Raw genomic sequence first — 10,408 nt, forward strand, 5'->3', positions numbered from 1 at the left:
TTGAGGACAATATCATGGAAATGGACGAGGATGTGGATGAAGATGAAATGGGAGACACGATACTGTGTGAAGAGTTTGACATAGCACTGAAAGACCTAAGTCGAAACAAGGCCCTGGGAGTAGACAACATTCCATTAGAACTACAGACAGCCTTGGGAGATCCAGTACTGACAAAAAACTACCATCTGGTGAGCAAGATGTATGAGACAGGCGAAATTCCCTCAGACTTCAAGAAGAATATAATAATTCCTATCCCAAAGAAAGAAGGTGTTGACAGATGTGAAAATTACTGAACTATCAGTTTAATAAGTCACAGCTGCAAAATACTAACACGAATTCCTTAGAGACGAATGAAAAAACTGGTAGAAGCCGACCCTGGGGAAGATCAGTTTGGATTCGATAGAGAAGTTGGAACACGTGAGGCAATACTGACCCTACGACTTATCTTAGAAGAAAGATTAAGGAAAGGCAAACCTACGTTTCTAGCATTTGCAGACTTAGAGAAAGCTTTTGACAATGTTGACTGGAGTACTCTCTTTCAAATTCTGAAGGTGGCAGGGGTAAAATACAGGGAGCGAAAGGCTATTTACAATTTGTACAGAAACCAGATGGCAGTTATGAGAGTCGAGGGACATTAAAGGGAAGCAGTGGTTGGGAAGGGAGTGAGACAGGGTTGTAGCCTCTCCCTGATGCTATTTAATCCGTATATTGAGCAAGCAGTAAAGGAAACAAAAGAAAAGTTCGGAGTAGGTATTAAAATCCGTGGAGAAGAAATAAAAACTTTGAGGCTCGCCGATGACATTGTAATTCTGTCAGAAACAGCAAAGAACTTGGAAGAGCAGTTGAACGGAATGGACAGTGTCTTGAAAGGAGGGTATAAGATGAACATCAACAAAAGCAAAACAAGGATAATGGAATGTAGTCGAATTAAGTCGGGTGATGCTGAGGGAATTAGATTAGGAAATGAGACACTGAAAGTAGTAAAGGAGTTTTGCTGTTTGGAGAGCAAAATAACTGATGATGGTCGAAGTAGAGAGGATATAAAATGTAGACTGGCAATGGCAAGGAAAGCATTTCTGAAGAAGAGAAATTTGTTAACATCGAGTATTGATTTAAGTGTTAGGAAGTCGTTTCTGAAAGTATTTGTATGGAGTGTAGCCATGTATGGAAGTGAAACATGGATGATAAATAGTTTAGACAAGAAGAGAATAGAATCTTTCAAAATGTGGTGCTACAGAAGACTGCTGAAGATTAGATGGGTAGATCACATAACTAATGAGGAAGTATTGAATAGGATTGGGGAAAAGAGAAGTTTGTGGCACAACTTGACCAGAAGAAGGGATCGGTTGGTAGGACATGTTCTGAGGCATCAAGGGATCACCAATTTAGTACTGGAGGGCAGCGTGGAGGGTAGAAATCGTAGAGGGAGACCAAGAGATGAATACACTAAGCAGATTCAGAAGGATGTAGGCTGCAGTAGGTACTGGGAGATGAAGAAGCTTGCACAGGATAGAGTAGCATGGAGAGCTGCATCAAACCAGTCTCAGGACTGAAGACCACAACAACAACAACATCCTACATCATTACAAAATGTCATATTCGTAATCTATGGAACAAGTTTTTATGTATGTAAGTATAATAGAGATGGTATAGTAATACTATTTTACAAAATAAAACAGTAATATGTAATACTTATGTATGGTTAGTTTTCACCCACTCTAACACGTGGTTGGGGGATTTGGATAAAAAAAAAAGTTCAGAGAAACGAAATTTAAACAACAACATTGAGTCATTAGATAAACTCTTGTTAAAAAGGGGAAAATAATTAAAAATATAATGGAATGATTTTGCTGCTTAGTAAATGTGAAACATATTTGGCCAACCCCAGCCACCCTCTGAACACACCAAAATCTCCCATGAAAGAAAATAACAGAGGGTCTTTAAGACAAACTTAATGAGATAATCAGACACAAACAAGAGTAGTGTCACTGAGTAATCACCAGACTAAAGTGGATTATCCACCACCTTTAGAAAATCACTAAAGCAATTCTGTTAATCATTTAAAAAGTTATAAAACAACAATCAAAATTTAGTAACAAATATTTGCAAAAGTTGACGTGTTGAAGGAACTCATAAATTCTACTTAATCTCTCTAATTATTTTCCTCACATGAGTGTGTGCATAGACAGCCTACTGCTCCTGGTTACGGAATGGCAGATATCATTCCTCCAAGTCAGTAGACGTTTCTTTGCTAATCCAAGTTCGTGGGGATGAATGTGTGAGTAGCTTTGTGGAACACGGAAACAATGAAATGCTTTCATAATGCTGAAAGACAGCCAACTGATGGTTGAAGTAGAGAGGATATAAAATGTAGACTGGCAATGGCAAGGAAAGCATTTCTGAAGAAGAGAAATTTGTTAACATCGAGTATTGATTTAAGTGTTAGGAAGTCGTTTCTGAAAGTATTTGTATGGAGTGTAGCCATGTATGGAAGTGAAACGTGGATGATAAATAGTTTAGACAAGAAGAGAATAGAGTACTGGATACTGCCCAGTTCGCCTTTTGGGCATTCCCTCTGTCAGGTCTACTTTATCTGATGTGTGGGTTCAGTTGGGGAAGAAGTCACATACACAAAGGTTGTTAGCCACTTCCTAATGTGCAGTTTCTGTCAGGATGAGCAAGCAGGGTGAGAATAGATCTATGGTAGTAGTGCTGAAGCAGGTAGCATACGATAGAATGATATCTTCAGTCTGTGTGAGACCCTCATTTTCTCAAACCCTCAGCCAGGTGCCACTCCACTCAAACTACACTGTATGCATAAAAATCTTCTAGCAGGAGAATTATCTGTGAGGGTCTCACTGTCAAGGATCATGTGGTGGAAGACACTGCGACATTAAATAGGCATGAACCATGACAGCAACTGCCTATGCTGATGTGATTAAAGATGCAGTAAAGGCTGATACGTGTCATTGACAAAAACAGTCAGCCCACATTTTGCTCTGTGATTGGTAATGTTTTCTCTTCAGTGGAGGCTATTGTCTCCCATCACAGGAGTGTCAATGGGTTCAAAAATGTTTCTTGCAAACAGAGACACAATGGTCTTTCCAGCACAATGAGCTTCATTTCCTCTATGTGAATGCTGTAACCCATTACATGGGTGCAATTTTATCTACTTTGTTTCTTCTACCCTCCTATTGTGACAGTGGGCAACTGATCAGTGGGGTAGGACAAGCAGGACTTGCAGACACGGATGTGGAAGCATTGGTGTTGTGTGGTTTGAGGAGTATTTGGCTTTTGGGTAGCAAGCCTACCACTAGAATTTGACATTGAAACATTTTCTTCCATAGTCTTCCAGTTGCCATGACCACTACTCTTGTGTCCTAATGACAAGATCACCTGCAGGTGCAGAATTTTGATCGTTTTTTGTGAGTTGGCTAGTGCATATGTTTCTGTTGATAATGTAGGCAGTGGGGAGCTGGCGTGGTAATTACGATGATAAATAATCACTCGCACTCTCAGCACTTGCTATGAATACTTTTATTCTCGGAGCATATACACAATGGATGTAGCATAGACCGCAAACTAAGAAGAATTGATCTGGCAAAGATACAGTTCCTCTCGCTGCAGTACAGGGCAGTGATATTATTGGGGGGTAGAGTCAGTGGTTCTAAATCCCCACACTGTCTTCACCACTGTAACAGCACAGGCCACAAATGCTGTGATTTGGTGGACTACAATTACTCTCTGAATCCATTGAATGTGATTCCTTTCATTATTTTTACTTATTACATTCTTTCTCTGCTTGGAAAATAGGGTAATCATTTCTCCAATCTGAGAGTTATCTGAAGTAGTCGATGTACACCAATGGGGTACATGCTGCCTGCTTCATGTGTGCCTCAACATATTTGCTGTAAGATGTCTTACCCTTGTAGGTCATTACCATAAGATCCAACTAGTGATATTTAAAACATCACATGGTACTGGTGATGAATGCCCTAACCACTGGACACATTACTACCTGTGTTTACATACTGTGGTAGAATGCTAAATCATAATAAATGTAACAGTTTTTCCAGGTCTTTATTGTTCCTACTAGTGACTTGTTCTGCATCCATGATCCATTGATAAGCTGCTTCATATTTTAAAATCATGTCCGTGAGGTCTCTACATGTTACCCTTTCTACTATTTGGAGAATAGAAGCCAGCCTCACTGTTTCCTTTTCTATAAGTAGTATGTCATTAAACAGGCCCATTATTAACTTATATTGTCAAAATTCAAACAACGGAAACTCCAGGTAAGAATATTAACAATGTAGGAAAAGACACATTGCTACTTACCATAAAGTTTACATGTTAAGTTGCAATTAAAAGACACTTAAACATAAACTTTCAGCCAAAGCCTTCATCAGAAAAAGAGAAACACATCATTCATTCACACAAGCAAGCACACCTCACGCACACATGACTGCCACCTCCAGCAGCTTGGCCAAAATGGGGGAGTTGGATAAACCTTCTCAGAAGATCCCTCCCTTCTCCCATCATCAAAACGATATCATTAGATACTTGAACCCTGATAGTTTCATCACAGCTTTCAGGATAGTTATTTAAGAACTTTGACTCATTATGACTCTTTTTCATGGAACTGAGGTACTTAATGGCTCAGGAGGACTTTTCAATACCTGCCGTTATCCATTTGTTTTGTGAGACTTTGATATGATGTAGGTACCTCTGGAAATGTCTTTTCAAAATTCAATTTAAAAATGTTGAGAATTTAGAGATTTTCACATTTACACCAGTTTCTCCATATAATTCATCTCAACTTTGGTTTGCTTGTTATTTTGAAATATCTTCTATTTTTATTTCTGATAGATGTCTATTGCAAGTTTGCAGTTTTGGGATTTTCCCATGGCAGATTTTACTGTTGTTGTTTGCCAGAAATGGTCTGACAGCCAAAGATATTTTTCAGCTACATCACACTTTTCCCTGTCCATGTTTGTGGCCACATTGTCAATCACCAATGGAGCCACTGCAGTAATATTTATTACACTATTGACCAACAGGGACATGCCAAAACTTTGAAGAATATTGATGAGGGTTCTACTTGTTTTGTTTTGATATTTATGTTTATGTCTCCACAGAGAGGTTTGTTTACTTTTCTGTCTGAGACTTTTAGAACTTCTGTTAATTTATTGAAAAAAGTTCCCACACTACTACTAGGAATTTGATACACAAACAATATGATTAATTTTTTATTTGTATCAAGCCCTGTTAATTCAGTAGCTGATATTTCAAAGTGTTAGTCTTCACTTATTGTAGCAAGGACACACCTTGATTTGAGCCACATTCCTTCTCTCGTATAAATGCACAATCCTCAATCCTTTTGAAGTAGCCCTGCAGTAAGGGTCTGTCCTTTTATACAATGCTAATAATACATGTTGGATTTCTGTGTTTTTACACCGGTGCTCAGTGACAGAAACTACTGTGCAGTACAAAGACTGGATCTCAACTTCAGACTGTTGTATTTTATGTTTTATTGATTGTATGACTTGATGAAGAGTTGTTAAGTATCTGGAATGTCCCATGATACTATTTCTGATGGGTTCTTGTTTTCTTATGACATGTAAAAATATCCATATTGTAAACGATTTTATCAGATTTTTTTATCTGCTTCAGATACTCTTTAGTTGGGGGAATCTGTTATCTGGATTTATCATAAAAAGAATCTACTTCTCCTATGTATGACAGCAAATATTTCACCATGCTTGGTCAAAGGTACACCCCATATAATATGATGAATCTACTGTACCAATCTTCTCTTCCTCTTCCTGCTTAGGACTAGGCTACATCTAGTGACTCACCATCTATTGATGGTACCAACTGGCATGACAGCAACATGTGTGAACTTGACTGCCATCAGTGCCTTCTGTAACCCCACATTAATCTGCCTCAAAGCTCCATATAGGTGTGGCCAATCATGGCACTGGAACAGCTCATCAAAGTGTGCATTTATTCCATGAGTCAGGGAAAGTGTCTTGTCCAGGCCACCACCTATGTCTTATCCCCCATTCCTGTCCCAACTGTTTCTCATCCCTACCCACCGTCACCACATGGTCATCTTTTGAGAAATCCTTAGGTACAGACCCCAAGTCCTCCATCACTTGACATAGCCCTGAATTTAGTTTGAATATACTCGTGACCTTGTATGCTACCCTAATTTTTTCTGTAACTGAGGCCTACATCTTGCCCATGACTACTACCTAGCAGCACCACATTTTTTCTTCCCAACTCCTTGTATACTCCTAGGCTTCCTGACATTGGTTGAAAGGTGTTGTACATTTCCTGCTCCTAGTCCTACCTGAGGCTATTCTCCACTTGACTCTGGCAGTAGTAGATACCTGTTTTTGGCGTTGATAATAAAACTATCAGATCACATTCTCTTTCTTCCTACCAGCTGCCAGTTCCCAACCGCTGTCCTCCCCTTTTACCTCTCTTGATCCTGATCAATTCCTCACTGCTTCCTTTTCTGTTCTTCAGACAAAATGTTCCAACTGCATACTCTGCATTTCCAGGAGTGAGCCTCTTCTGTTTTCCCGATGCTCTCCCCACTGCATCCCCCCCACCACCCATCCAACCCCAGTGAGAATATTTTCTACAAGACTGGCAACAAATCACCGTACTCACTATTCTATAACAGCTCATGTATTTCTCACTCGTGATTGAATTCGATAGAAGAATTAAGTTCAACAGTAAATAATGTTTCAAATTTGTCAAGGACGTGATATTGGCTGTAAGTACACAAACACGATGATATATTGTTTTGTCTTGTTGCCGCTGTTTACATACTGATTTAGAGATACAGAACAATTAATTACTAATTACTTTGGTTTTAGAGAAATCACTTTATAAAGATTGTTTCGATATGTTTTTAAACGTTAGCAACTCAGAAATTGTATGCCTACATCACGTCTGTCTAACCAGTAAACAATACGAACTGCGTTGATAAAAATGAGTTAAAACGTTTAATTACACTTTTCTGTTAAGAACAGACAGAATAGACACTATTGAATCTAACAGCTGCTTTGTTTTAACGAAATTTAAATTATTAAGAAAACTTAAGCAGATATTTTAGTGTCTATGTAACACAAAATTTCGGCCTACGTCGCGAGTATTGGGATTTCTAATAAACGAATTGCTTTTAAGAAAAATGATTACTTAAAACGCTAAATATTCATTTTCGTAACAGGAACGGACACTACAGCGGGTATACAAAATAAGAGCTCCTACTTCTCACGGCACTCCTACACCCACACAACATTTAAGTCACTACAGGTAAACTGAAAGTAGATCAATAAATAGTACGTAATTTTGAAGCGAATTAGTCGTTCCATTGAAGTATTTGGTAATTATAACAATAATTCATAGGTTGCAATACGCCTACTTCGAACTTCACATAGAGACGCAAATACTATACCCGTAATAATGAAATACCTCATGTGTCATGTATGGAAAATACGACTGGCTTCATAACGCTTTTGTTATCAATATGATTTTTATATTCTTCATTTCTTTAGGTCCAATAAGTGAAGCTACATTTTATAAACATAAAGATTTTGAGTGAACTTAGGACATTGTAAACAAGTAGGCCTGTCTATTCTTACTAGATTATTGCTTCTATTCCGTAGCAGAATTTTTTGGAAGTTTGAGATACAGAGACTAGAAACAAGACAGTGAAGCTACCGCAAATAGTGCAAGCTGTTTGGTGGATAACGCTTACATTTATGTCTCTACTGGCATATTACAGTATTTTTACTGTGCTGTGTTACCGTTTTGATTTGTTTGTTCTGTGTCTCATAATCTGGAAAGATTTTTTTTTTTTTTGGATGAATAAAAGAAATAAACTCTGTTGCCGTCTGCGGCATCATAAGCTTTTAATATCGATATACGTAACATTTCCAAGCACATTATTTGCGAAGTGTAGTGTATTTTATATTAGCCGGTATGGTAGCTCAGCGTGTTCGGTCAGAGAGCCGGTTGGCCTCTGTAATAAAAAACTGAGTTAATGGATCAACAACGAACTTAAACGGATGTCTTACGACGTCCGCCCCGAGCAGATGCAACGAACAGAAGTGAACAAAATGAGTACTCGCTTCGGCGGTACATATACTAAAATTGGAACGATACAGAGAAGCTTAGCATGGCCCCTGCGCTAGGATGACACGCAAAATCGCGAAGCGTACCACATTTTATATTTTTTGAACAGCCGGCACGGTAGCTCAGCGTGTTCGGTCAGAGAGCCGGTTAGCCTCTGTAATAAAAAACTGAGTGGAAGGATCAACCATCGAACTTGAACAGGATGTCTTGCGACGTCCGCAACGACCAACCACAACGAAAAAAAAAAAACCCGGTTCTAGGCGCTACAGTCTAGAACCGCGCGACCGCTACGGTCGCAAGTTCGAATCCTGCCTCGGGCATGGATGTGTGTGATGTCCTTACGGTAGTGAGGTTCAAGTTGTTCCAAGTTCTAGGGGACTGATGACCTCAGAAGTTAAGTCCCGTAGTGCTCAGAGCCATTTTGATTAATTTGATGGTAATTGGCCCACATTATAATTAACAGATAACACGTTTGTACTTCGCTTTCATTTATTATTTTAAATCATTCGTGATTTTTTATTCCGCTTGTTGTAAATACCATTAGGTACCGGTAATCCATTTTAAGTTATAGACACTTCTACTTCATCAATCACACACAGTTATAATCGTAGTCGTGTCTGTAAACGTTTACATCACGTTCTAACAGTCGCGACACTTCGCCTCGATTTTGTTCCCTACCACGCCAGCAGCGCCCCAGGCGGCCAGTAACTTAAACTGTGAGTTCGGCGCGATGGTGAAAGCGAATAGTGGTTGTTCATTTTGATTTCTACAGTGGTTTTTGCAAGCGGTAGCGTTTGTAGCGCAATAAATTGCAGTAACAACAGGAAGAAGGCGCTACAGCTGTCTTTTTTAGGTTTCCTAAGCATCCTGAGAGGTATGTACCATCATGTTACTAAACTGTATTGTCATGATTCACTTGCAAACTACGTGTGTATTAATGATTAATGTTTCGTTTTAGGAGCAGAAAATGGTTAGGTAATAGCAGACGAGAAGACCTTATGAAATAATATTACGTTTTGTTCGCTACATTTCGAACAAAACCAGTTCATGAACGCAGACAATAATAAACTCGTGTGGAATGCAGTACCCACACTGTTTTGCATCCCAAATAAGCCACTTCAACTGGAAATGAAGAGGAAACTGCCACAAAGCTTCGACAATCCATCTAAAGCTGTAAAACAGTCCTATGACGCAGAAGCAGCCAATTCAACTCTCCATGTATCAGTGCCAGATTCGTGCTTTGATAATGAAGTGGTTAGATTAAGAGAAGTTATTTGTGTCTTACAAAAGCGTAATGTTTGGTATTTATTTCATTCACTTCTGTTAGTCACTTAATTTTCCTTGCTTCCTTCGCGTGATGACATTATTTTGTTAGCAACTTGTTCACTGACAGATTGTTTGAAAATTATTCAAGTATTTGGTTTTGCGTGAAATGTAATGTAATCAGCTCATTATAATGTTTTCAACATGTTTCACCCACTATTTGGCAGTTGCTTGTCCCACTTAGAATAATGTAAAGATGAAGGTTGTACTTGTGGCAACAGGTTCAAATGGCCCTGAGCACTATGGGACTTCAGTCCCCTAGAACTTAGAACTACTTAAACCTAACTAACCTAAGGACATCACACACATCCATGCCCGAGGCAGGATTCGAACCGGCGACCATAGCGATCGCGTGATTCCAGACTGTAGCGCCCAGAACCGCTCGGCCACACCGGCCGGCGTGGCAACAGGAGACAATGACAAACAGTAGGCCTACAGAACGATAAATGAGCTGTCGATCGCTTTTGCATGTAGAGGTACATGTCTGTGCTTCTTACATGTGAATCTGTGTGTTTATATTCTTTTGATATCCATGAGGTAAGCTGCAATTCTATCCAACGTCACAAGTGTTTCTTCACGAATGTGTTGTAGCTTGCCACTCGATTCATGGTTTTTGTCCATACTTGCACTTATTTTAGAATCATTTTTAGAAACATATATGCCATCTGATACTACACAAACCCTTGGAGGCAAGAAAATAACTCAAATATTTCGTAAATTACGTAGGAAATGGATGCAAATCAAACATGCTTACGAAGCGTCTGATGTTCACCTTACTCGCCGCTTGGAGCGCTAATGTGTCTCCAGCTGTCAAACGGCAACGACTTTTACTGCGGTGAGTGTCGCGACTGTTATGTTAGACTGTGGTTTACATTAATACCTGAAACTTAAAATCTTTGCTTTATACGTGTTGGAAACTTCTTTTTCTCGTTCT

At 39.2% G+C, this 10,408-nt stretch overlaps 1 non-coding gene across 1 annotated transcript; it reads left to right on the forward strand.

Moving 5' to 3' along the window:
• Nucleotides 1-8,139: 8,139 nt before the first annotated feature.
• On the forward strand, nt 8,140-8,246 carry LOC124557475. Its single transcript, XR_006968732.1, has one exon. It is a non-coding gene; the product is annotated as a U6 spliceosomal RNA (small nuclear RNA).
• Nucleotides 8,247-10,408: the final 2,162 nt, after the last annotated feature.

Source organism: Schistocerca americana, chromosome X (genome assembly GCF_021461395.2).
Source record: "Schistocerca americana isolate TAMUIC-IGC-003095 chromosome X, iqSchAmer2.1, whole genome shotgun sequence".
Lineage (NCBI taxonomy): Eukaryota > Metazoa > Arthropoda > Insecta > Orthoptera > Acrididae > Schistocerca > Schistocerca americana.